Source organism: Strix uralensis, chromosome 11, assembly GCF_047716275.1.
Source record: "Strix uralensis isolate ZFMK-TIS-50842 chromosome 11, bStrUra1, whole genome shotgun sequence".
In the NCBI taxonomy this organism is placed as follows: Eukaryota; Metazoa; Chordata; class Aves; order Strigiformes; family Strigidae; genus Strix; species Strix uralensis.
In genome coordinates this window covers 1,069,863-1,097,147 of record NC_133982.1, presented here as the reverse complement: position 1 = coordinate 1,097,147, position 27,285 = coordinate 1,069,863, and the positions used below count along the sequence as shown (strand labels likewise).

General features: G+C 52.7%; 1 pseudogene; it reads left to right on the top strand.

The window, feature by feature from the left end:
* The window catches only part of LOC141948420 (hydrocephalus-inducing protein homolog), an 87,804-nt pseudogene that overhangs the window by 47,635 nt on the left and 12,884 nt on the right, over positions 1 to 27,285 (top strand).

Below are 27,285 nucleotides of genomic sequence, written 5' to 3'. Positions count from 1 at the left end.
TGATGATGTTGTCTGATACTTTCTTATATATGAGAACCCGCCTTCTCTTCTCGGTGTGTCTGTCGTCTGAGCCATCCCTCCACCAAACCCTCTTTGGTGCATTCTCTCCCTCTTCTCCCACACCCTACAGGGTTATGTTGGACCTGGCAAGGAGCAAGTGCTGAAAGTCTATTACCTGCCAGGAGTGCCTGGAGCCTTCTGCAGGACTTTTCAGATCCAAGTGGGTCACCTGGAACCAGAAGAAATCTCCCTGAAAGGAGAGGGGAGCTTTCCCAGGATCTACTTGGACCTGCCCAGGAACATCAAAGGTGAGCATGGCCTGTCTGCTCCCTAGGAGGGTCCCCTGTTTCTCCCCCATGTCAGATGCCCATAGGGCAGCTCACACCTGCCTTCACCGAGCCTGGAGGTTTCAGGGCTGTCAGACCAACACTCACCCCTGGTTGCTTTCTGAGGCTCTGGCAGATGAGCCCGCGTGGGCTTTGCCCCAGGAACCATCCTGCAGAGCTTGCCAGCATGTGTCGGAGTCCTGGGGAGATGGTGGCTGGACAGAAATGCTCGGGAAAGCTGAGCACAGGCTGGCAGGGATTTTGGCAGGTTTGGATTTGCATCACATTGCGGAGGATGAGATACTCCTATGTGGGGAGGAAGATGGGTGGGAATGAACATCAGGGTTGATAGAGGAAAAGCAGCATCTACTTTCCATACATTGCTTGAGGAGGGTGTTTCTGGGAGAGGCCAGAGTCGGGGGAGTGGGGCTTCCCAGCTTAAATGGGAATGGCGCTGTGCCACGCTTCTATTTGTGGATGTTTTCTTCCTTCAGGAAATGAAAAATATGAGAAGGTCCTCAAGGAGGTGATAGAAAAGATGGAAGAAGATGGCCAGAGAGAGGAAACAGTTGTTCTGGGGGAGGCTGTGGCCGTGGAGCCACCCCCAGATCCCTTGGACGCCGTGGTGAGAATGGCTGCTGCCCCGTTTGACATGTGCCACCCTCCCCCAGTGTCATTTGGTCCCTTGCAGCTCGCAGCAGGCTTCCCGGTGCCCTGCTGGCACTTGGGACCTCCCTGCCCACACCTGGCCATGATCCTGCATCAGCTTAGCATTGCCTCTGGGACTGCCCTAGGGAGAGATCCTGAAGACCCTGCTCAAGTGATTGAATTTATGGTACTTCGTGAGGGAGATGTAGGTCATCACTGGGGCATTTGCTGCTCACCACCCAAGCCCTGCCAGGTTACAGAGCTTAATAGCAGCAGCCTGATTGTGCCCGGGGACTGTGCTGTCAGTGCTGATCTCTAAGAGACAGCAGCTTTATCGTGGCTCCCTTTACAAGAGAGCTTTTGTCCGAGCTGCTTTGGCACTGGCTGGGGGCAGGCAAAGACTTGGAGCTCTAGAAGGTTCCTGGCTTGTCTGTCTGTTTGTCTGGCCAGATCAGCTTTTGTAACAGCAACTGGGCAGGCAAAGATGTTGGAATTCATTGCCCTTGAGATGAGGCCCTGACTAAGAGCAGGAGGTGTCACAGACACTGAGCAGCGAGACAGAAGGACCCCATCACCCCTCTCAACACGAGCAGTGGGGAGCCTTGGGAAGGACCGTTGCTAACCAGCCACTGCCTTTCCTTCCTTCAGCTCGACCCTCGGCTGCAGATGCAGATGGAGCAGATGCTGATAGAGGAACACGCCCTGGAGCAGCAGAAAGCTCTCACCTCTGGTCCCCCAGAGGCCACTGCCTTTGACCAGCACGCTTGTCGGAGGCTTCTCAAGTTAGTAGGGCCTCCTGTACCCTATCTCCAGGTGCCCCGAGGGTAACACCCAGCAGTGCACCCCTGCTCCTGAGAGCTCCCTGTGTCTGCAGAGCTGGGGATAGTGGGGACTTCAGAAAGAGTCTGATCCTGGTAGCTTTGAGATGCTCCCTGTGAGCAGCTGAGTGTCCTCACTTCCACAGAACCACCCTGAGCTTTGGAGGTGCTCAGCTCCCCACAGGCGCTGGGTCCTGCTCTTAGGGAGAGCATCAAGCCCTCCCAGAGAGCACCAACACCATCCCTGCTGACCAGCTCTGAAAGAGGCAACTCAAAGCTGGCATCTTTGTTCCAGCTAACAGACCACACTGAGCAAAAAGAGTAGGGAACCACAGAGATTGACACACCTTTGACAAACCCTAAATCAGGTGGCTGGGATGCTGGTGGGACTGCAGGGCTTACCTCGGTACCTTCCCTCTGCTCCTTCATGAGGAGGCACGGGCACGGTAGGCTCCAGTTCAGGAAGATGCTCTGCAAAACAGATCACTTATGTGCTTTCCCGAGTGTGATTGCTCTGGAAAAGGACCCTCCCATGAATCTTGTAGGTGTTGATTACTGCATCTGTCGGTGCTGCTTTGGGGACAGATCTGGTTGCAGAGCAGTGAAGATTTCCTGTGCAGGCGAATCTTATGACAAGGTCCTGAAGCAGTTTCAGGCTGGGGCTGTACACCAGGCTTAGCAGTTTCACTGAGACCAGTGGAGGTCCACTGGACTTATCTACAGTGGCTTTCCATAGCAGAAGAGCTGTGACCAGTATTCATTTTAAACCAGTTTTATTTTAAGGTCCCACTGGTAGCTGATAAAACCTAGGTCCTATGCTCCTCGTGACTTACCAAAGTCTTATTACCAGGTGGTCAGGCCTTAGGTTTCATGGGCTTGAGTTGAGTTTTTACAGCAGTGAATCCAGAAATACTCACTTCATTTGCATCTTCCATGCTCTTGGAAATGTAGCCAGGCTGTGGTTTAAGGACTGTCCCTACTTCTCCTTTCAGAGCTGAGCTGCCCGAGTACCTCCTGGACTTTGGGTACGTGATTCTCGGTAACACCCCCACGCACGTCGTGAGGATCACCAACACCAGGCAGTTCCCTGTGTCCTTCCGTGCTGATAGACGGGTCCTGCGTGACACAGGTAACCAGTGCTGGAGAGACTTCACGTGGGCTTGAAGGAGCTGTCTCTGACAGATGAGCTTAACTCACTGGACATGGGGAGTTTTTTTGAGTGCTGTATGTATAACTTTTTCCTCCTTGGGACCCTCTGCCTCGTGCTTTAGAGCCTGAGTTCTCCTGGCCAGCAGTGCTCAGAGACCCGGCCTGCCCGTGCCTGCCCTAACACTTCCCTGCAGCGGCTGGATGGGCTGATCACCTTGGTCACCTCTCAGCATCTTCTACTCTTGGCTACCATGAGCATCATCTGATGGGCACTCCATGGGCTTGTGTTGCAAATAGATGGATGCTTTGTGGTTTGGAAGTGCTTTGTTTAAAGTTCATAATGCCATAGCACTTCTTTCTGTTCAGCCTTTATTGAGAAGACAGCCTGTGAGGTCTTCTGTTGTATCAAAATAGGCTTTCGAAACAGGCCTTGACATAAGGCTGCAGTACCAGCAAACGGTGACTTGCCATATCTGAAGGGTGGTCAGGTGCCTCCTCTAAATTGTTTTTCAGGGAGCACCATGGCATGGGGGGAATCTTAGTTGGAAATTCTCCTTTGGAGAGGTCTGTGCGTCCTTCCCTGGGATGCCTAGTGAAGGAATGGCTGGAGCTCCTCAACTGAGATGTTTCCTTTTTACCATGTGGGTCTTGGATTCTGGCTGTGAAAACCCTTTCTCCTTGTGCGATGACAATGGAGAAGGAGTGGCAGTCTTCTCCACAGGTACAAAGGGGTCCTTCACAGAGCTGCCAGCCAGGACATACGGCCTTAACGTGCTTGTGACACGTTCATGTCGATTGTGTATCTCAGCTGCTTTATTTTCATCTGTTCAAGGTTTCAGTGTGGATCTGGACCATGTGAAGCACCTGCTCTGCTGCGAGACCAAGGTGTTTGAAGTGCACTTCGACCCACAGAGTGCCAACCTGCCACTGGGAGAGGTGGACGTGCTCCTGCCCATCAAGGTACCCACGGTGTGCTTCCTCACCCCGCTGTGCCCGTGCACCTCTCGGGGCAGGTGGAGGGTCGGTGACAGCAGCAGATGTCACCGGGCCTCTCAGCTGGATGCTCTGTCCTTCCCTAGGTAGCAGGAGGCCCCACGTTCCACGTCCGCCTCCATGCCAGCATGGCCATGCCATCCCTCTGCATCTCTAGGGACAGACTGGAGTTCTCCACTCTCCAGTGTGGGCAGTGCCAGGAAGAAACTGTCCAGCTCCACAATCAGCTCCAGGACCCCTGTAACTGGCTCATCACTATAAATGAGCCTGTTCAGAATGTAAAGCACAGACAACGTGTAACATGTAACTTCTCAGCTGGGTTTTCTTTGCCTCTCTTGCCCTTTCTGCCCCTGTGGCTGCATGAGCACTTGGGCTACACCTCATCTGAGGAAGCTTTGGAGGGTACAGAGCAAGGCTGGCTCACCTGGACCTGTGCATTAGCTGGTGCTTCACTTCTCTGTTAGGTTTTCCCGTTCCTCCTCTTCTGAGGACGGTGCCTCCCCATCTGCCTGCCCTGACGACATGTTTTCCCTCCAGTTCTAGGCCAGGGGTGGCCGCGGCTGGTTTGGCTGTGGGTGCCTTCAGCACCATGATGGTGTCTCAGAGCACTGCAGGAACCAAGGGTCTCTCCTCACAGACCAAGGAGACCTCACACAATTGGTTTTTCTGCTCAGGTGGACAAACATTGGCCAGCAAGGGTGCGTCGGAAGGTGCCCCAGAAGTTGAAGGCTGTTGAGGCTTGAACTCAGCCGGCAGGCAGACGCCACGTGGCTGGCCGTTCACCTCCCCCTTCCTGGTGAAATAGGGGAGGAGCAAAAAAGAAGAGAATTCGTTGGTTGAATAAAAAGAAAGAATTTACTAAATATAACAAGAGAACAACAGTAACAATAGCGAGTCCAAAAAGAAACGGAGAAAATGCAGCAGTGGCTTACCGAGCACGGCGACCACCTCCACAGCAACACGCGACCGGACCAGACCCGAAATCGGTGCCCGTCCGAGAGAGCCCGGCCACCTGTATCCCTGGGCATGGCATCACATGGTGTGAAATACTCCAATGAAAGTTAACTCCATCCTGGTCAAAACTAGGATAAAGGCCCAGCCCTGTGTCTTCGAGGCGCTGCCCTCGGCTGGAGCCCTTGCTCCAGGACAGCGCTGCAACATGTGAGTCGGGTTTTCACCCACAGAAGAGGTGAGATCAGCGAGTGGTCACCCCCAGGAGGTCTGGCAGGGCAGTGTGGTAATGAGAGCCCAGTACAGGGAGGAGGAGACAGCGTCTGCCTCCACAGAGAGCTTTCTGCAAGCCCTGTACCCACTGTGCCTCAGTTTCCCCTGCAGCACACTCTTCTGAAAGGGGCTTTGAAATCCCCCTGGGGAGCTTGCTTAGCATCAGGGCACGGTGGGGTGGCTGCCTCTCGGCACATGGGGGGAAATCTGCCTGTTTGCCCTCGTCTCCCCCTTTCATGGGCCTGTTTGCAGACTGCAACGCCCTGGTGCAGAGCAGCTGGCGCGCTCGCAGGGGATAACCCTGGAAGGCCCAATATAGGCAAGTCCTGCTGCTGGTACCAGCAGACAAAACAGCCGCCAGGCACCTTCCTGGGCACGGCAGGACAGTCGCCTGGAGTGGTGTGCTGCTAGCAGTCCCTGTGGCTCTGGCCCAGCCTGCCTGCACGTTCCCAGGCAGTCTGGGAGTCAGCTGAAATGATGGAGCATTCCCAAAGGCAGTTTGCCTGTGGCCACCGTGACTTGGAAACTGGCAGTGGGTAACAGGATGGACACAAGTGCCTCCGTGCCTGGGAACAGTCCCAGGGATGTTCTAATTGCTGTAGAGTTGTAACCATCTTGTGTCTGGCTTTGATCAGAGCCAAACACTGAGCAGAGAAGACGACCCTTATTTCTAGCCAGTGAGAGCTCATCTGCCTCATTCATAGAGCTGATGTTTGCCTGAGGGAGCAGTGCCAGGCCTATGGAGCAGTCATGGAGCAGCTGGCTCAAGAGGTTGAGGAAAAGCACCAGCAGGAGCTAGAACGCTTGAGGGAGGAAGAAGAGCTGAAGAAGTTGTATAAGTGGAGCAAGGGAAAGCTTGGAAAAGACAAAGATAATGCTTCAAGGAAGAAAAGCCATCCTGGAGTCAGACAGGTGGGTGGTTGTGTTTATAGAGATGAGTGAAAGCCCTGGGGACCCTCCTGCTGAGCCGTACCACTCCTGGCGAAGCCAGCAGCCACCTGTGGTGCTGGGGATGAGTACCTGGCCGTCAGCAACACATGAGGCTGTGCTGGGAAACAGCAGCCAGTGTTTGATTGTGCTGCTGCTTCACAAGGGCTATTTTCACATGGGTTCATTGGGTAGAGCTGTTTCTCTAGGGTCATGCTGCCTTTGAGTCATGGCTTCATGTAACTCCAAGCCCTAGATAGTTTTAGTCCAGCATTTCTTCCCATTCTGCATGTGACTTACACCTCTGAGCCATGACCCACCTGGGATGTGGTGTCTTTTGCTACCTGACTGGCAGGAGATACCACCAGGGCCTTTAGGTATTCATTAACAGTCAGGCTTCCCAAAGCGTCAGCCAGACACAGGGATGGATGCTCAGCACACCAGAAACGTGCCCGGAGGACTGCACAGGAGTGAGGAGGTGTCTTAAGTTCCCTGTTTGGGTCGGGGAAGCTGTTCTGTTTCTCAGCTGGTTTGCAGGACTCCTCATCAGTCTGGTGCTGGGGAGTTTAGTTTCAGTTGAGCTCAACTGGGTACCAGCTGCGTTCTGAATTAGGATTTGTAGAGCACCTAGCACCGGTCTCAGATGAGGCGTGGGGTGCTATTGCAAAGATCGCCGCTGTCCTACAGCATTTCAGTTGGTGCTTTGAAATGCTCACCGCTTTGTCCTGCTCCTCCTGCCCAGAATACAAACGCATCCGCTAGCAACACCAGCACATCCATCGGCAAGCTGTCTGATGTCACCGAGGGGGAAGAGAAGGGATCTGCAAAGGAGCACCCAGACTCTCTTGCAAGTGACAAGGAAGATAAGAAAAAGCAGAGCAAGGCTCCGCTAACAGATGCCTGCCCAGTGGAGGTTGTGCAACCTGCAGACCCAGAACAGGGGGAAACCAAAACCGAGGCACAGAGTGACAGCAAGAACTTGGCCCTGAGGTTTAAGATCTACGAGGCATTGCAGAAGGATGTCACACATATTTTGTCATCCTGGGACAGGGCTCAGGGTATCCTGCTGTCCCCTCTGAACTAAGAGGTGGTGCAGCACCAAGTACAAGGCCAGCGCCAGCATTTATCCAGTCGCAGGGGCTGGAGGGACAGAGAGAAGGAGCTCCAGGAGGGGCTGGAGAAGGAGCGTCTGGAAAAACTGAAGGGTCTGGAGGACTCCAAGTTATCTGGGCTGGAAGGGGAAGGTGCAGAAGGGTCAGCCAGAGGCCAGGAGGTCGGGGTGCCCTGTCTGGACATCCAGGTGCTGAGCTCTGCAGATGTGACTAGGGCGATCCTGGAGAGTAGCAAGCTGCCAGCGGCAGAGCAGGTAGAGCCCTGCGAGGCTCATATCCTGAGCCTGCCGTGGTCTGGGCCCTGGTGCATTGTGTCCCACCAGGTGACAACAGCACAGAGCCTTGTCCAGGCCACTGATGATGTTCCATGATGGCTTCACAGCAGCCACATGGCTGGGGAAGTTCTTGCCATCCCTCAGATGGGTGGGAAGAGGGAGGGCTCTCTGTTCGAACATCCTCTCTGTTCGGAGAGTTTCCCAGTCTGGAAATCATTAAAAATGGTCCCAGGGCAGGGCAGCTCCTGGTCATTGTTTCCTTCAGCCGAGTCACTCAGAGTTGAGATTTCTCTCTAAGTCCCACTTCTAGGTCCTGGCACTGCTCTGGAGCCTGCCCACCCCACTGGGTGTAAAAAAGTATCTAAATAAAAAAACCCATTGCCAAAAGCTCAGTGCCTTTCAGGAAGTGTGAGGATGAAGGCGACGGGAGTATAAACAGGGTTTTCTCTTACTCTTTAGATCCTGCATGACCTGGGACTGGGTCCCTTGGGGCCTCCCATTCCACCTACCGCTTTTTACTCTGTGATCCATTACCCGGAGAAGTGGATGGTCCCTGCAGCAGGATAAGCCCTCGAGCACTTCACCTTTGTGGTGCCAGAAGGTGCCACTGCAGAAGGAAAGAAGGAAACCAGAAGTCTCTTGGATGTCCCTGTTGTGCCTGCAGTGAAGGTGCCAGGGCAGGGGCCAGGCTGCATGGGGGCATGGGGGGCGGGTGGGATGGAAAAGGATCACTGTGGAAGGGCAGTGAAGACAGGATGGGGCCCCGTGTCTGCAGGCATCCCTCCTGTCTGTTTAAAAGGGACGACTCTGCTTGAGACATAGGGCAGTTCTGTGAGATGAGAGAAAAAAAAATCAGCTAAAACCTTCAACTTCCGTTGAGGAGAGGGTCCTGGGCAAGGAGGGGTCCTGGGCAAGGAGGGGTGTTGTAGGCGAAACAAAGTCCCATAAGGAAGACCAAATCCATGGGCAGAGGGGGTTGGTGGTTTATTCTCTCTCCTGTCTGTTACCAAACCTGCAGCTTTCTCTCCAGGATGGGGGTGTCTCAGGGCAGGTCTCACCTCTCTCCCTTTCCTCTCTCCCTTGCTGTGAAGGTGTCAGAGGAGCAGGTCACGCCAAGCAGGGGCCGGTCGGGGAAGGAGAAAGCCGCGGGCAGGCGGGAGGCTGTGAGGCAGAAGCGGAGCTCCAGCCGGGGCAGGAGAGGTCTCCAGGCGCCAGGCATGGGAGCACCCACACGGCCCCCCAAGGCGCACCAAAGAGACGTGGACACAGTCCCATCCCCGGGGAAATCCATCAGGTGAGCTGTGAGGGAGGAGGTGATCCCTCTGCTTCACGTCCATCTTGCCAAATGGGGTCCATCATCCCCAGCTCTGCAGGGACCCTCTGCCGGTGCCTTCACGGGATGGTGAGTCCATGAGCCTCCTCCTTCTCTCGTTTGCTCGTTAGCAATGTCTGAAGCCTCCTCTTTAATTGCCAGGCTGAGCAGCTGCCGGTGGATAGTGCCTGCCCACGGTGAGGTGGAACTGAAGGTCCAATTCAGCTCCACGGTGCTGGGGCAGTTTGACGAGACGCTGCATTTTGAAGTCCTGGGGACAAACCGACAGTACCAGGTGCACTGCAGGGGTACCTGCCTGTATCCCACCGTCAGCCAGGACCCATGGTAAGGCTGGGGCATGGGAGCCTCCCACACTGCTTCCCCCTGAACTCAGAGCCAGGGCTGCCCCTTGTGCCCCAGTGACCTTCTGGCTTGGGCAGAGCATGCGGCCTGAGCCGCCCAGCATCTCTTCCCATGCTTGGAGCTGGGAACCAGTACTGGTACCTCAGCCACCAATAAGGGTTATGGCTTTCTGACCAGTTTTTCTACTTAGAGCGTCTCACAGCTCCTCGTTCCCCATTTTCTCTGCCCAGGCCGGTGTTTCCTCGCCGGAGGAAGAGGAAGGCGGATGATGACATCATCACCAAGCAGTGTGTCATGAACACAGGCATATTCCACTTTGGACTGCTGCTGTGTGGGAAGTCAAGAGACTGGTACGTACTCCCCGCTCCGAGCGAACATCCTGATGCGCTGCCTGCGTGGAGTGAGACGTTGGGATGGGATCTCCAGGGCCTTGGGCTTTCATGGACACGCTCGGAGACGTGCTGTCCCAGGGGCACAACTCAGGACAGGCCCAGGCAGAGATGTGGGAGCTCCGTGGGGTTGAAGGGCCACGGATGTGTGAACTTGGGTAGATAACAGGCACATGAGTCTTGGAGGAGCTGGGGAGAGATGGAGCTGATCTTCCTACCTGGGGGGTGCGTTGGTGGCCAGAGCCACGTGCTGCTTCCAGCCTGAACATGACTTGGGGCAACTTCTGTTCCCCCTCCAAATCTCACACCACCTATGAAATGAACTCTGTGGTCTTTTTTAAAGTGCTGTGAGCTCTATGGGTAGACTGAATGAGCAATTACTCTGCTGATGGTTTTGTAAACCATATGTTAATCTGTAATATTAGTAGGCCTTTATGATTTGACCTGCCAGTATGGGGAGGGAGGTGTGGGAACCTGAAAAGGAATTAAAATGGGATTTACATTTTCCTGGTCCTCGCTGCTGGATAACATCTGCCTAGAAGAGTGGTCATTGTGATTGCTGGCATATTTTTATTTTTAACATTGTCCTTTTTATTCTTTTTTTTAATTAGAAATTAAGTTCTTGTCTTCATGGGAGTTCTGGAGTGTTAGTGGTATTTTGACAACCCAAGGAAATTAAATCAAACCAGTTTAAAAAACAAAAGAGGATCTTCAGCCAGGCTGATGAATGGTCTCAGGTTTCTATTTGCCTTTTTAACCCTTTAACTTCAAATTCTGTTCCACACCTGAGAGAAGGGACATTTGTTAAATTTAGCATTTCTCTTGGGAATTAATCCTTTCTATCTCCTTCCCTCAGACTTTGAGCTAACCCGTGGAAGACAAGGCAGTCTCATGACTTTTTTGAAAGAGATAACTTAAACTATTTCTAAAACCTCTTTTCAAAAACATTTCTTTATTATAGTGTGCAGGGAAGGAAATCCAACAAAGAAGGGGGAAGAACCCATGTGCCTGGCGTGCTTTTAGTTTTCCAGGCACCTTTGAATGTAGATTTCGTAAAACGTTCTTTAAGTGGCCCGTGTGTCGTCACGCTTCTGGGGTGGAGGCACCAAGTATGGGGGCAGACATCAAAGTAATGCAAGGCTGAGCACGCATACCGTGCAATGTGCCCCTGAAAGCCATCCTTTTTCTTAGCCTGTTGGGTAGACCATGATCCTCCAGTGCAGCCTCCCACTGCCGGGACACGGTGCTGTCCTCGAGGTGTGATAAAGGCAACAGTCTCCTCTGCAGCCTTTTCCCCTTTTGTGGACAGGTACAAGGCAAAGCACTTTCCCAGCAACTGCGAGAAGATAATCATCCTCAACATCACCCCCTTGGAAGCAGAGTTTCACTTCTCCTTTGAGCATGATCTCAAAGCGGACACGTTCCTTTTAGACCCTCCCAAGCATGAGGCTGAAAGCAAATGAGAAGCAGGTAGGAGACGGGCAGGTAGAGTGGGCACTGCTTGAAGTGCCCAGGAGCTGTTCCTCCTGCTCACTGAATGCTCTTCTGTATTTCTTTTTGTGGGGACGGGGCTAGGAGCTGAGCGTTTGGGCGTACCCCACTTCAGCTGGCCTTGTGGAAGACAACCTCATCTGCCGCATTAAGGGGAACCCAGAGCCAGTGGTCTTCCACCTGTGCTGCCAGGGGGTGCAGGTGGAGCTGGGGGTCAGCCCCAAGCAGGTGCATTTCAACAAGCTGCTTCTGCACAGGTCAGTCCTCCCGTGGCCGCGCTGCTGGGACGAGAGCTGTCAGCGAGCTCCCTGTCAGCTTCTCCTGCTGGCTGTGTAGCCGCTCAGATTGGAGGCTGGGCTCGCGCCCCTCTTTCCCCCAGCAGTTCCTGGTCTCTTGCTCACTGTTCCGTGCTGGTTTGGGTGTCTCATGGCAGCCACAAGCTCTGTAGCCCCCAGCAATGCTGCTGATGGCCATCTTGATGATGCATTTGTATCTTGTCTGCTGGTTCCGAGAGAGTCCGGTTGCTGCTCCTGATCTCCCTTCTCTTGGTTACACTTTTAGCACCCAGCTCTCCTCCAGGACATCACCTCTGAGACTTGTGACAAAGAGAAAACATTTAACTGTGGTTTCAGACACTGGATAGGGCTGCTCCAAGTTGCATTCCACTGCAAGGCTAGCAGGACTGTCGAGCAGCTCGTGCTGAGTGTCTTCCTGTCTCTGCAGGAGGGACAGCAAGACCCTGGTCCTGCAAAACGGCACCCCACTGCCTGTGGCCTGGCGGCTCAGTGGGCTGGAAAAGCTCAGTGAGGACTTTTCCCGTGTTGCAAGAGGAGGGCATTGTTGGTCCCCGCACGGAGTTTGGCGTGCATCTGTAGTTCAAGGCCACGCAGGCTCTCAGCATTAAGGTGATCCGACTGGAGGTGAGGGGGACTGTGCCCGCCCTGGCAGAGCAGGGCAGAGACATCAGCCTGGTGCTCTTTAGGGTGGAGACTGTGCTTGAAGGGTACCCTGCAAAGAGAGCAAAAGGATGAGCCTTCATTAGATTCCTTTCTACGGGCATTGCAGGGGGGCCAGTCCCTCAGCAAGGGACTGTCACTGCAGGACAATGTTTTGGAAACTAAGTGGCTGCTGGGGTGCCTTTGTAGGTGAGCTTCATGGGGCAAGTATGCTGTGGAGTCAGGAAGGGATGCACCTGATGGGCACAAGGGTGCTCTGAGCCCAACTTCTGCTGCTTCAAAGGGGGTTCGCCAGAACACACGGTGCATGCCTGAGCATCCACGTTACCCCAGATAACCAGGCACTGCCTCTGCGGGGCTTACGCCTGGGTTACGAGGCTACGTGCCAAGCCCATACTACAACCACCTTGCTGCTGTGCGTGATTGAATGCTGTCCTTTGGTTGTCCAGACTTCGGCATGCTCCCTGCACCCATCCTGGAGTCCTTCTGGGGCACTTAACATAGAGCAACACGCTTTCGCTCTGGGATTTTGTTCCCCATGGTTTAGGGACTGCATTTCAGTGAGGATGCTGGGTGATTGAAGAGGAGAGAGTTGATTGTCAGTGCCACGTGCTCTGGGACACCTCACACTTCTTGAGTTGTTTTTGCATCACTGTGCTTCCCAGGGCGCTTTAGTAGCAGCGTTCCCTGCTGTAGGAGTGCAGAGTGGGGCTGACAGGGCTTCTTACTGCGGCAGAATCCTGCTGGGTCAGCCCATGAGGTGAACAGGTTAGGAAGGCTTGGGAGTCCACAAGTGCTTGTCAAGCAAGGGAGACCATGGTGGAAGCAGCCGACAGAGACAAGGACTCCTGTGTTGTCCACCAAAAGAATTTAGGAGAATGGTCTAAGGGGTGTTTGTTTCTTGCTGCCTCAGGTTTCAGATGCAGAAAATGTCCTGGGGATTGTTCAGGTTGAAAATATCCAAATCCTTGTGGAGGCCTATGATGTTGCTCTGAGCATCAACATTTCTAAAGGTCAGTGGATGCCCCCAAACCAAAGTAGTCCAGGTGTATTGCATTGCCTTGTCAGGTGGGCAACTAAAGCCGCCTGGCCTGGCATGGCATGGCATGGCATGGGATGGGATGGAAGTGTATCACGGATACGTAAAGCACGTATCCTGCACCCTGTGAGGAATGAAGCACTGTCAGGGCACAGACAGTCTCTCACTTCCCAGCTTTGAGGTGTGCGACTTCCTGCGCAGATTGACTTGGGAGCTTTGAAATGTATCTTGTCACTTGGTGTAGTCTGCAGCAGCTCAGAAATATTCACTGTTTCTTACCTGGCTCTGGGGGTTTTCTGTAGGTGCAGATGGCAGCGTGGATTTTGGAATCCTTAAGGTCCTGGATGAGACAAAGCAAGTGCTGACTCTGAAGAACAAAGGGAAGTACGAAATTGCATACAGGTGGGTCTGTGAATTCATGGTGCCACCATCTGCCCAGGCCTGCATTCTTCTTCTGTCCGTGGCTAGAACCTGTTCCCATGCTGGCTACCTCATGGCCTGGGTAAATAGAAAGCCTGGGCTCTCAGATCTCAAATATTTTAATAGAGAATCCAGCCACGCACCAGCAGTTCTTCACAGCTCAGCAGGAAGCAGAAAGTGAGACGGGGAAATTTAAGGCACTCACTGCTGAGATTCATTGCCATCCTTCGAGGGTCAGCTCCTTTCTTTATGAGACTGTAAAGGAGGGAATGAAAACATTCAGTGTCGAGGTTAGCTTGCAACACTTGTGATTGTGCTCTGTGTCAGGATCTGGGATTCCCCAAGCAGAGCTGGGCTCTTTCCCTTTTATTTTTTTTATGGGCCTATGCAAAGTCCTGGCTGTGCTGGTGGCACCTGGACTTTCAACTGCAGAGGTCTCTGTTCCTTCCCTTTCTCCCCAGTTTCAAGCTGGAAACGGCAGATACCAACATACCCGACTTGGCATCCCACCTCACTGTCCAGCCGCAGAAGGGCGTGCTGACTGTCTCCAAGCACCTCGTGCAGGTCCAGCTGCTCTTCCACCCCAAGATGGAAATGGCTATCGAGGACAAACCCATCCTGCACTGCCGGGTGAGCTGCCTGGGCCAGGCAGTGTTAGCACACCGTGTCTTGAGAGTCTAAGCAGGACACGTGCTTTCTGGGTTTAGCCGGAGCATCCTCTCTCCTACATATACAACAGTCTTTCAGAAAGCATTTGTGACATTTCCTAAGTGGAGCTGAAAATCTGGCTCTGGAGGAGGCATTTAAACAGGGAGAGTGAGCTGATGGGGACCAGAGATGGGGTCAGGGGACAGAGATAGAGGCTGTTCTCTGCTGTATTTACCAACCCCTCCTCCGGTTGCAGGTGATTGAGCCCAGTATCTGTGAGGAAGGTGAGACCATCGCCATCATCCCAGTGAGGGTGTCAGCAAAAGCTGTGTTCAGCAAGAACAGCATTTACCCTGCCTCATTCATCAGCTTTGGTGCCCTGGTGAACGGCAGCAGGAAAACCTGCACCTTCATGCTGGAGAACAAAGGCACCCTCGACTTCAAATTCCTCATCTACAGAGCAGACCGGAATGCAGCTCTATCGCCAAGGAAAAGGTGAGAGAAGACCTGCACCACCCTTCCTGCCTGAGGAGGCACCACTGCATGGCAGCCAGAACACCTGGGTTATTGTCCATCTGCATCGCTGGCTTGTGAACGGGGAGCAGAAAAATGCCTCCGTATCCCCCTGTGCAGGACAAAGCTGGGGATGGAGCTGTTCTATCCATAAGCTACAGCAATAGGTGGTGCAGGCAGCCCTCCGGGGGCAGGAGGGCTTTGCTCCATGGGGAGGAAGGCCAGCTTTGGCCCCAGAGAAAGGCAGGTGGAGCTCAGCATGATGTTCTCTGCTTTCTCCTCTCAGTGCACATCAAAGGAAATCCGCCTGCTCCCAGGAGAGTGAGAATTTAAGCAAAATGACTCTCTTGGTCAAGCAAAGCAAACACTCGCTGCAGAAGGATGCAAACCCCTTTATGCAGGTGGGTGGCTCCTGCTCCCCAAGGCGTGCTGCTGCTGATGGTGTGGGAGGACGCTGCTGTGCCCCAGGTGGGTGATGAGACATGGTCTGCATGATGGAGGTCTGTCATCTCCCCACCACAGGCAGAGGCAGGAGCTGCTCAGTCCCACTGACAGTCCCATGCTCTGGCTCAGACCTGGAGTTGTGGGGTTGAGAGAGGGAAGCAGGTCCTGTGTTTGGTAGCTGCCAGCCAAAATAGGTCTGTGAATACCACAGGTGTGGAACATCCCTGTCTGAACTCCCAGTCCATAGATAGCAGATGACCTTTCTTTTTTTTCTTCCCAGTCCCCTCTCTTCTCTCCTGTCATTCCTCACAGTTATTTCTGCTCTCCTGTTTTACCCCTGGAGGTTGAAGGATCCCAGCTACCACCTTCACCCTTTACACCCAAACTCCTTTCTCTGTGCCACTCAGGACAGGCCTGCAGTTCCTTCTGGCGGGTTCATCTCATCCTGGGGCTGCCTTTGGGCTGTGGAGTCATCTCCCCGTGCCCTGGGACTGGGTGCTTGGGCCTGGCTGAAGGCCAAGGAGTGACATATTCCTTGCTGGAGAGGTGCTCAGGGCAAGGCTGGTAGTCATCAGCCTCTCCTGGGACTCTTTCTGCAGGCTCACTTCACACTAGGCATGTTCATGGTGTACCCTGGCTCTGGCTCCATCCCTCCTGTGGACCAGCAGGTGATCACAGTGGATTGCTACGCAAAGGGACTGGGGACATGCAAGGAGCACCTGTCCATCGATATCAGCGACAGAGACCCCAAGGACAATCCCGTTGGCATCCCCTATACGCTATTTGCCGAGTCCTGCCTCCCAGGTACGCCCCGTCCACAGATTCCCATGGCCAGACCTGCTGCTGATAGCACCTAAACTTCCTGCTTGGATAGAGAGCCACCCCGACCCTGAAGTCCCATCTTAAAATCCTCAGAGGTTCCAGTCCTTTTCAAGTCAGCCAGTGGGGAGAGGCTGGGAGGGATGCATGGAAGGATGAAAGGAAAGCAATACCCTCTAAGACTGAGGACAACTGAGTTCCATCCTCACAGCAAACCCCCGACCCAAGGTTGGGGTTTGCAGTGACCTGGGTAGGTTATCAAGGCTTCTGAGAGGCCAGCGGGCTCCAGGTAAATTCCGCAGGAAGGCTTCTCCATCCTCAGCCCTCCCTCTGGTCTGCTTGCAGCATTTGTGGTTGACGACGTAGAGTCCATCTTTGAGGAGCATCGAATCTGCAGCAACATCAACCTCTGCCACATCCTACAGACAGTGCAAGACAAGGGCGTGTTCGCCACAGATGAGAACAAGTTTATCTTCACTAATGTTCTGGTTAGGCACCGGGCCACAGCTCGCTTCAAGATCCACAATGTGGACAAAGTCCCCTGTGATGTGGTCCTCTCCATCAAACCCATCCACGGTAAGGTAAGATCAAGAGGCCGAGGTGACTGGTGATCTCTGAAGGCTGTGGGATAGCCTGCCTCATCCCACAGATTCCTGGTTTCCTCCTGCCTGGACTAGTCCAGCTCAGTGCAGGTCAAACTGCAGGAGAGAGCAGCAGTGCCGGGGTGACAGTTGGGTTGAATTCATCATGTCTCAATCAAGGTTTTGGCTCACCCCTCTGGGTCTTTGTGGGGAGACCTGAACCCTCCTGAGTATCTCTTGGAAGCACACTCAGAGGGGGACTTTTACTGGACTGATGTGCCAGGGCTCAAAGCAGACTATTTCCTCAGGCTCCCTGGTCTTTTCCTTCTCTTTAAAGGCCAATTCTAGGTTATTTGCAGGGTTTTCCATGCAGCCCCTACCTCCCATGGGTGCTGGGGTGGCTGCCCAGCACTTCAAAGTGAGCTTTTGCACGCCTGGGCTTTATGGCTGCTCCCTGTGCAAGGTCAGCACCACTTTGGAGTCACCCCCTGGGATGGAAGGAGCCTGTCCAGGGAAGCAGGAAGAAAGACACTCTGTCGGGACTGTTCCCCACAATGCATAGATGAATAAGACTGCATCACGTTGAAGGATGTTTCCTCCTAACACTGCTCTGTGGGTTCCCCCAAGCTTAACAGCCACATTAGCGACATTTTCAAGGTGGAACCCATTCGGATGTGTGTGCCCAGCCGCTCCCACACCTTTGCCACAGTGACCTTCACTCCGCAAAGGATGCAGAACTACCAGTGCACTTTTGAGGCTTCCCTTGATGTCCAGGCAAGGTAACTCACTCTGGGAAACCTTGGGGGTGACCTTTCTAATAGCTACCTCTCCTCAGGGAGCACCTAAGGCCCTCGTTAACTCTGACTCTTTCAGTAGGCCTAGGCAGGGTACTTAGCATTAGATCCTATAGAAAGCAGTAACTACTAGATAGAGCAGAGCAGAAAAGTAAGAGTCTTAGTTTAGCCTGTGGGAGTAACTATGAGGACAGTGTAATATTAGGTAGCCAACTGGAAGTTACTAAATCAGAAAAAAACGGAGATGTGCAACAGCTGACCTGGGGCTCTCCAAGGCCAGAGGATTAGATGCAGCGGTTTCTGTGCCAGCAAGTCAGCAGGCATTATTTCCTCCTTGTTTATGTTAAAATGAGATGATCCTATGTGATTACCAGGGCTATATTAAGATATTTGATGTTAAAGGAGCGATTGGACCCTTTATAAAAGAGGAGCCCAGTTCCTCTGTCCTGGTACCTGTGTACCGGGGCTCTGACCTGCTCTTCCCCAACCCTTTAGTCTCTGAACTGGGACGAGATAAGTCAGCTTTCTGCCATAACAAGCTATTCCTTTTTTAGTGTCCTTAGAAATAATCTTTACTGATGGTGTTATTTATTTTTCCCTTCTTGGTTTTATACTGTTTCCATGCTGTGCTTGTGCTTTTTGCACGTCTCTCATCACCGCTGCCAGCAAATTTGCCACATCTCATCTGTTGCCTCATTATTTACGTGCTGTACTGCATGATTTGATGAAGTGAAATGATATTTAACTGTTATTCTGGAAGGCTCTGGCTCTTCAGAGCAGATTCCTCTTGTGAATGGCCCTGATAGGACTGGGAGGAGAGGGGTGAGGGGGAGCTGTGTCGTGGGGTACAGGAGCACCAGCCAGGGAAAACACAGCGGGCAGCACTCGCTTCATTGCTTGCCAAGTGGTGAATGGATTAGTAGCAGCCCTAATGATTTCTCCTCTGCCTCTCCTGCAGCCCTGCAGCAGTTAAAGCACAGAGCCTGACCTTCAATATCAGTGGGGATGGGAATCTGCCTCAGGTGACAGTCCTGCGCCCGGTCCTTCACAGTAAGAGCGGGAACCCTCTGCTGCTCTTCAAGAAGCTGTTGCTGGGTGATTCAGAAAGACTCCCCCTGGTCCTTCATAACAGCGGCATCGTACCTGTCCAGGTGAGGACCTGCTCAGGGGGTGCTCTGGTCTGGGAAGGTTCCAGAAAACATGGGAAAATGACTGACTTCTGCTTTGCAGGAAGGGAATTCCTCTTGGAAATGTGTTTCTTCTGACTAGTCTGTCCTTTTCAGTTAAACACAACACAAGAAGGTTGGTGGACTACTTTTCCCCCGTCTCCCTTCTCATGTTTTGGTTCTTACCTGGGCACATGTGATGTCCTAGTTACATTAGATTGTATATGATCCCATTTTACTACATTTGAATTAAACTCTGTTGTAGTTTAATTACATTCTGCTCCTTTTAGTATTTTCTGTCCTGTTTGGTTGTATTTTAATTACATTCCAATGCCTCTGAACAGTTTTTTTTCCTGTCTGATTTTACTTAAACTTTGTGCTAACAGCTGTGTTTGAAGCAGGGTAGCATGCTGGATTCTCCATGCTGGACCAGCAGCAGTGCGGTGTCAATCCACATGCCATCCTGTACCCACACCAGTGGGGTTGTGTTCTGTGTTCCCTTTTCTTAGTTGATGATAGACCTGTTGGATGAAGGGGGAGTTTTCTTCTTGAAAGCCAGGCCCGCCACACACTGCATCTACCAAGCTGCAGGCATGGAGGAGGACGCTCCTGGAGAAGGTAAATTCAATAACCATCAAGTGTGGTCAGTCACGGGGAAGATGTGTGCCCTGCTCTTGGCTTGGCCAAGCAGCAGCCAGATGTTAGACACAGTTTCTTTCCTGGGGCTCTCTGTACCCCTAGTTTTTCATGTGGATGCTTTGTAGGGTTTCCTCCTAACAAGTTGTAGGAAGTTTTTCTGTTCTTCTGGACATGGTGGGTTGAGTTGTGGGGGACTATCACCACTTCAGTGAGGTCTTCGCTGCATTTGGGAAGTTACCAGCCTGAATGGAGGCAGCCCTTGAGCCCACAGCCAGCCAACAGAAATCAAAACCACTCTTTGACTCAGCTTTATGTATAGCAGGAGCTGGCTGGGTGCAGTTTGAGTGAGAGCTGGGTGGTACCCCAAGGTTAAGACACTTTAACAGTGATATGCACAGTGGTGTCATAGTCTTGTGACCATAGGAGGAGGGTCTGGAACCATCGGTGGGAGAACCTGTGCTTAGAGACAGCTGGGTTTCAACCTCTTATTCCTCCTATACCCCATGGAAATATTTTTCTCTCTACAGCTGTATCACTTTTCTCTGATTTCCATTGTTGTGCAGAGAGGAGGCCTCACACCGCTTCCTTGGTCCTGCATCACGGGGAATCAACGGAGTTTGATGTGCTTTTCAAACCCACCGTGGCCCAATGTGTGGAAGGGAGGATCCACCTATCAGTGGTGGACAACCCCTACGAAGAAACCAACATTCAGCTGGTGGGTGAAGGCTACGAGGATGACTTCATGCTAGATAACATCCATGAACTAATGGCAAACAGCGAGGAGAATGCTGAGGGCAATATGGAGGAAGACATAATTGAGGGTAAGAGAGGAGAGACTGACAAGATGGAGCAAGGAATAGGAAAATCCACATTTCTGCTCACCTTGTGCTGGTGCAGGTGTGGTCCAACCTTAGGAGACAGATCCTGTTGCCTTTTGTAGCCTGGAGAGCAGCCACACTTGAGAACAAAGAGAAGATCCTCTGTCAAGGGAGAAGCTTACAGGCTAGTAGGGTGGGGTCAGAGATACCAGCATTCAGCTGAGTATCTCTAAAAGGAGGTCTGCTCGCCCATGGGATACTGTGGAGATGAAGACCGTGTATGATAATCTGTGTCCTCTATGTGAGCAGGCCTGTGCTGTCACCCAGCGGAGCTGGCGGTCTGTGAGCGTGCCAGCCGTGTGCACAGAGGCAGTGCAGGCTGTACTGCATGTCTCTGCACAGCTGCAACCACATGTTTAGGGATGTGTCAGGGCGTTTCCCTGAAAGTGGTAGGATGGGGAGCAGCTGCATCTCCCAGGGGGAGGAAGGTTTGGAGCAAGGAAGAGTTGGACATAATGTGTCTGTAGATGGGGGGGGGGCAGATGGACCTCACCACACGCTGAGATCCCTTGCTCTCATTCTTAACAGCTGCCAGAGGTGGATCACATCCAGTTCGGGGACTGTCAGATCGGGACACCCTACACCGTGAGCTTCACGATCACCAATCGCAGCAGGACGGAGGCGATGTGGTTTGAGTGGCTGGCAGGCGCCCTGTTTCACTTCTCCCCCCAGGTGAGCTTGGACGGCTCTGCCTTTCCCCGCTGCTCAAGCAGTGCCCGGCGGGTTCCCGGGAGCTCGCAGGGAGTCCCCACAGACTGGTAGAGAGCCATGTAGGAGCTGCGATCCCTGGCTTTGCTGGGGCAGGGCTGTCTGCCCCACAGAAAAGGCTCCATGTTACGGGAGGTGGCATCTTTTGTTTGTACTTTATCAAACCTCAGATAGATACACAGTAAGACGCAGATTCCTGGCACAGCTGCTCAGCACATCAGTCCCTTTGCTGTCAGTCCTGCCCTTGCCAGGGATTCCAGTTTGGTCTTCGGTCTCTGGTTCTGCCTCGGTGGGACACCTCCATGCTGGCTGTGCTAAGAACATCACAGTGACCCTGAGATCTGACATCGCAGTCGCCTTCAAAAAGCACCCTGTGAGGTGTAAGGTGGCTCGGATCACTTTGCAGCTGCTGCCAGAGCAGGTTCCTGACTGGGACGACTGCCTGCACACCGTCAAGTGGGTGGATGCCATGAGGGGCCCGGCAGCCACATGGCCTGTCAAGAAGAAGGTAAGAAGCACAATAGCAAAAGCTAACTGAGCGTCCACAAGAAGAACAGCCGACGGCAGCAGGCTGCCATCTCTGCTGGCTAAGCAGCTCCTGCCTCCTCCTGACATTTAATCCACCCGTGCGGTTAACCAGCAGTGCATTTCAGGAGAGAGGTGGATGCACGGTGGCCTGATACACCCCCACAAGATGGGGAAGTCTTTTTGACAAGAGACATTTTGCCACTTGCAAACTATTGGTCTCTGCCAAAAGCAGAAGTGTTGCAGCCTGTGTTGAATGCCACATTTTATGATAATACATTTTATGGTGTTAAAATCTCTTCACCTGATTCAGTACCTTTTCACCAACAAGGAGTTAAATCCACTGTGCTCTGTCTCTTGTTCTGAAGTGGAGAGCAACACTAGTGCTCTTCTGTGTGTGCTGGCTAGCCCACCAGCACGCTGTGGGCGAGCTCTGAGCTCTGCCTACACTGGTACCAGAGGTTCTGGTTGTGGTCTCTGTATGGTGTAGGATGTCTCATTATGGAGCAGCCCAGGTACTGTATGGCAGTCACGCAGGAGTCTGGAGAAGTGTCATCTCCAGAAACTCTTGCTTTTTACTATTGTTGTTGCCAGACACATTTATCTTGGGTGATGGTTCTTCCCCAGTTTCTGAACCATTTTAAGACCTGTAAACCGAACTTCTTCCCCATCAGAGCATCAGCAGTCGGAGACTTTCCTAGTGAGTTCACTCCCATCCCAAAATGCCCATCCCCAGCCACCACCAGTGTGGCTGTTGCCCCGCACATGACATCTGGAAAGCACTTTCTCCTGAGACAAGAAGGAAAAGGTGCTTTCTAGGTTTGTTCAGTCTTGGGGTTCTCCATCCACAGAGCTCCAGCAGGGGAACTTAATCCTGATTTGGAAGCCTGCTGGATTTGTAGGAGGCCAGGAAAAAGGTCAGACACTACAGGGTTGAAACACAGAGGCTGATACCCGGTCATAGTCCCCATGGGTGTATTCACAGTCGTGGTGACTGCTGTGATCAGTAGGTAGAAACAAATACTATAGCGGAAGGGTCAAATTTGGTTATCTTTCGAGGGAAATAAATGGGAATGGTCCTTTCTAGCCCTTATATGTGGCTGATTTTAGAGGCCAAAAGATTCCCTGCTCAGCCTGGCTTTCTGGGCTCTGGTCAGTGATTCTTCCCTCTCCTGTTTGGAGGTGATCGAGACCGACCCGGAACCAGCTCACACTGTCCTGGAGAAGAGCATCCGCGAGGTGGAACTTCGCCTCAGTGCTGTCGTTGACTATGCCGAGTTCAAGCTGAAGACGGACATGATTGAGTTCAAGGAGACCTTGCTCTTCCAGACGAGGATGTTCACATGAGTGCTGGAGGCCAGACAGGGACCTGCAAGTGGGGACTGCCTTTGCCCAGGGCTGACCCATGTCTGCTTCCCCAGAGCTGCGCTGTGCTCTCCAGTGGCCACTGCTTTTCCTTCTACTCATGGTCCTGTGCCCGCTAAAGTTACACTGACATGTTTATTGCTCAGCCACTTAATAAACCTCTTCTGATTTCTAACAGGCTGATCAGCCTTAGAGGGGGGTGCTCCTGCCTGCTGAGTCTGAGGTTTCAGCTTCCACACATAATCTGGCACATCCCAGGGCCTGGAGATCTCCCACATGTGGACCTGAGTCCCTTCTAGGGCTTTACATTCAGTCTCACCTGCTGTTCATCCTTTTAAACAAATCCTTTATTGTTTCATCCTTTCCAAGTCCTGGCTGGGTGCTGGGGCCCATATATATGCACAGAAAGCCAAGCAGGAGATGGTGGCTGCCATCGCACCAAGGCATGCCAGCAGAGGTTCAATTCTGCTGTGCCTTTCTGCTGAGAACAGCCGTGGTTTTGTTTTCATTGCATGGTGCCTGTCCTTATCTGCTCAAGGATGGGTTTGCAGTCAAAATAACGTGAAACGGAGACGTAAGACCAGAATAAGTGTCCTGGGCACCATGTCTGCCCTTTCCTCTGTAACTTCCAAACTTGGAAATACTTCTGGGGCAGCCCAGGGCAGCAATCTAGATGTGGCAGAGTTGTCTGGGAAAGAAGATGCTACTCAGCATAAAGAAAGGGGTGTCAGGAGCCCACCACGCAGTGTTACTTCTCTACTCACTTTGTATTTATTAGGCTTTTTCTTTTTTTTTTTTTTTTAAACTCCTCCTTGCTTTCCAGTTTCCAGCTGTCCAATACAGGGAATGTGGCCCTGGAATACACCTGGATGGCGGCCGTGGAGGATGAAAGTGCAGTGAGCCATGCTGGGGAGCCGCTCCCGCCCAGTCTGGATGGTAAGGGACTGGCTCTGTGTGACAGCTCAGGGTGCCCAGGGCATTTTGGTTGGCAGCTGAGGGCTTGGGGAGATGACCATGCCGCTTCCCCCCAAAACATGAATTTCTTTTTTGTCCCTGTCTGGTTGTCCACTTTCATCAGCATCTTCCCAGCTGCAGCTGGAGACTTTTTCCCTGCCCCTTCTCTACCTCTCAGAGCCTCCTATGAGTGCTCTGACACTTGTGCTCTGCACGGGAGCTGAGCCTGGCTCGGGGGAGAGCCACGTGGTGGGTCAGGTCTGGGAAGGGGGAGATTCAGGCACCTCTTTGGGAAGTCTCTGAGACTGGGGAAAATTGATGGTGTAACGACGAGTTAGCTGACCTGCAGTCACTGTCCATGTGCAATTCCCTGATCCAGGGAAAATGCAACGTCACTGTCGAAAACTAACCCTCCTAACCCGGGCAGGGGAGTGTTTGCTGCAGGTAGAGCCCCTGCTCGCAGCAGCCATTGGAGCTCAATGGCCGGGCCGTGACTCACCAACCCGCAGTAACGCGGTTGTGTCTGAGCGCACAGTCTGCTTGGGAGCAGCGTGGTTCTGCGGGGAAACAGGGCTGTGTGTCCAAGAGGTCTCATCAGAAACAGGAGTGAGGAGAGCTGGCAACCCGTGTGTTTCCTAGCACAGGCAGCTTGCCTGATGGTCAAGATGGGACAACTCAGCCCAAGTCCTTGATGCCCTGAACATGATTATCTCCCTCCTCTGTGCGTCCTGGCATTGGCTCTTCCCCGGCACAGGGCACACTTGTGCTGAAGCCAGTCTGCTGGGCTGTGCCATCAGCTCTCTGGTCATTGGTTATGAAAGCCCAACAAAGAGGAAGGGGGGAAAGGGTGTGAAGGTCAGAGCAGCGCTGTTCCCCAAAGCCTTCTCTCCACCACATGTAACAAGCAAAACTCAATTCTGCAGGCGACAGGGGAGCAGGACTTAATGCTGTCCTTAATGCTAAGCACTGAGGCTTGTATCGGCAGTAGCGTGGCCAGCAGGGACAGGGAAGTGATCTTCCCCCTGTGCTCGGCACTTGTGAGGCCGCACCTCGATTACTGTGTTCAGTTTTGGGCCCCTCACTACAAAAAGGACATTGAATTACTCGAGCATTGTGGCATTGCTGGAGAACAACGGACATGTTGTGAGCGATCCAGACCAAGGGGCCTCACTGTAACAGCAAGCTGCAGCTGTGTTCAAGGACATAAACAAGGTCGAGACGGCCTGAGAAACTACATTCCTGGCCAAGAGATAAAGATGTTGGAATGTCGAAAACAGGGGGTCTACCTGGGGGGAGAGCAGCGCGTGGACACCACACTGGGACCAATCATAGAAGGCAGAAGGGCGAGTGAACAAGTAGCTTTAGCCTATTAACAAGAAGATAGCGCCGCGTGAAGCTTCTGATAGTGTATAAATTGATGTGTATCCTGTAATAAAGTGGCATCAACTTGATCAAATTGGTCATATAAGTTGTGTCCGGGACTTCCACGTCGGCAGAGCGTGTCCAGAGAAGGGCAACGAAGCTGGTGAAGGGTCTGGAGCACATGTCGTACGAGGAGCGGCTAAGGGAACTGGGGTTGTTTAGTCTGGAGAAGAGGAGGCTGAGGGGAGACCTCATCACCCTCTACAACTCCCTGAAAGAAGGTTGCAGAGAACTGGGGATGAGTCTCTTTAACCAAGTCATAGGCGATAGGACAAGAGGGAATGGCCTCAAGTTGCACCAGGGAAGGTTTAGACTGGATATTAGGAAGTATTTCTTTCCAGAAGGGGTTGTTGGGTGTTGGAATGGGCTGCCAGGGAGGTGGTGGAGTCCCCATCCCTGGAGGTGTTTAAGAGTAGAGTCGACATAGCGCTTAGAAATATGATGTAGTTGGGAACTGTCAGTGCTAGGTTAACGGTTGGACTGGATGATCTTCAAGGTCTTTTCCAATCTAGATGATTCTGTGATTCTGAGGCTGGCTGTACTGGGACATGAAATGATGCCCAGAAATTTATCCAGGTGCTGTAACACACACATCTCTACTGTCAGTTCCTGGACATGATTTGGGAATGAAAGCTGGCCAGAAACCATTCTGCAGAAGTTTGCATTTAGGTCCCCAGTCCTGGAGATGGAGAGAGTTTAACAGACTGGAGTGAAGCAGTTGGCTTCAGTCCTGGGCCCGTTGAATTTGCTAACATACACATAGTCTCCTGTCCGTCATCTCAGTATCTTTACGGAGTGATGTTCAGTGGTGTGTTTTGATTCAGGCAGCTCTCTGGGTCTCTGCTGGGCCTTGTCATGGTATTTGCTGCCCTGCACCCTGTTCTCCACCTGTCCTCACTTTCCCACCTGTCCCCAGGACTTTCTGGGATTATGATTTAGCGGGCAGTTACACAGAAGCAAAAAGCAAACCGTGCACTTTCCCTGTGCTTCACTGGGAGTCCTGCTGAAAACCCTTGGCCAGAGGTGCTCCAAGTGCATCCCAGCTCCCTTCTGTCCACCTGCAGCAGGAGGCAGAGTTGCTGGGAACAAAGGATTTTCTCCTTGAAAGAAGATGTCATGCTATAACCTCTTCCTTTACTGCAGGGGGTTTCCTCGCCTCCACTTCTGGTGCCTCTGTGAAGCTCCAGTCTAGCCGCTGTTCGAGCCAGCTGGGCCGCGCTCTGGAGCAGGTCTCTTCCTGAGCTCATCTCTGAACACCGTCAGTGCCACCTCACCGTTCTCTGTCAAGCCCCGCAGCAGCACCATCCCTGCAGGACAGGAGCAGCTCTTGTAGATGAAGTTCTCTCCGGTGTACGTGGGGGACTTTGAGAGCCGTATGCTCTGCAGGTAGGAAGCATCCAGGCACTTTTCAACTCGTGCTACCGCTGGGTAGTTGTGGTATTGCCTGTGATTGGGGTGGGTGGGAGTGCAGACCTGGGGACAGCCAGCCCCAGCGAGGCAGCAGAAACAACCAACATACAGGAGCAAAGGCAAATTATCATCCAGCCTTGGTAGAAGCAGGTATGGAGACACTGGGACAAGACACTGTATGAAATACTAAGCTTCTGGAGGGTTCCAAAATCTGGAACGAGAGATCCAGAAAGGCTGTCAAGGGGCCAGCTAGTCCCTAGCTATGCTTTCTTATCAGACAAGCATGGCCACCTTATCTACCTAGAAACCTGTGTGCTGCAGTCAGTCTCTGTGTTTCTGCCATTTCACCTCCACTGCCTCTGATGGGGAGTGCAGTTCTGTTTGATTTGCTGATCGGTGCTTGCATGGAGAGAGGATGCAACACTGTGCTGCACAAGGAGATAAACAAGCAGCTGGCTGGCTGGAAATGTTAGTCTGGCTAATACTGGTCCCTTTCTTTCTAGTATTCCTAACCTGAGGCCAAATCAGAAGGGCCCAGAGGTGGCTGTGGAGGGGAGAAGCCTGATGTCACTTTGACACTTTGAGCTGGAAGACTCTGACTACATCACTGCAAAAAGGCGTGTACCAGAGTTGCAGGGACCAAAGGGGGCAACGTTAGATCTCAACACAAGAGTGATTGAGTTTGAGGCAATTGGAGTGCGTGGCAGGCACAGCAGGTAAGTGTGTGGACATGGCTTCTCCTGATGACCGTCTCCTGGTCACCCTTCTTAACCAGAGACCTCTCCAGTTGCTCTTCCAAGCCTCAGGGCACATTTGTGCCTTGTCTGTGATCTGCTGACCCTTGGCCACGAGTCTGTTTTGGACCTGGCACAAGGTGGTCACTGAAGTCCAACTGGCCCATTTTTTGTTCTCTTTGTCCCTTTTTTCAGTAAGGTATGGGTCAGTCTGGGACGACCACGTAACCCCAGCTTGTGCAA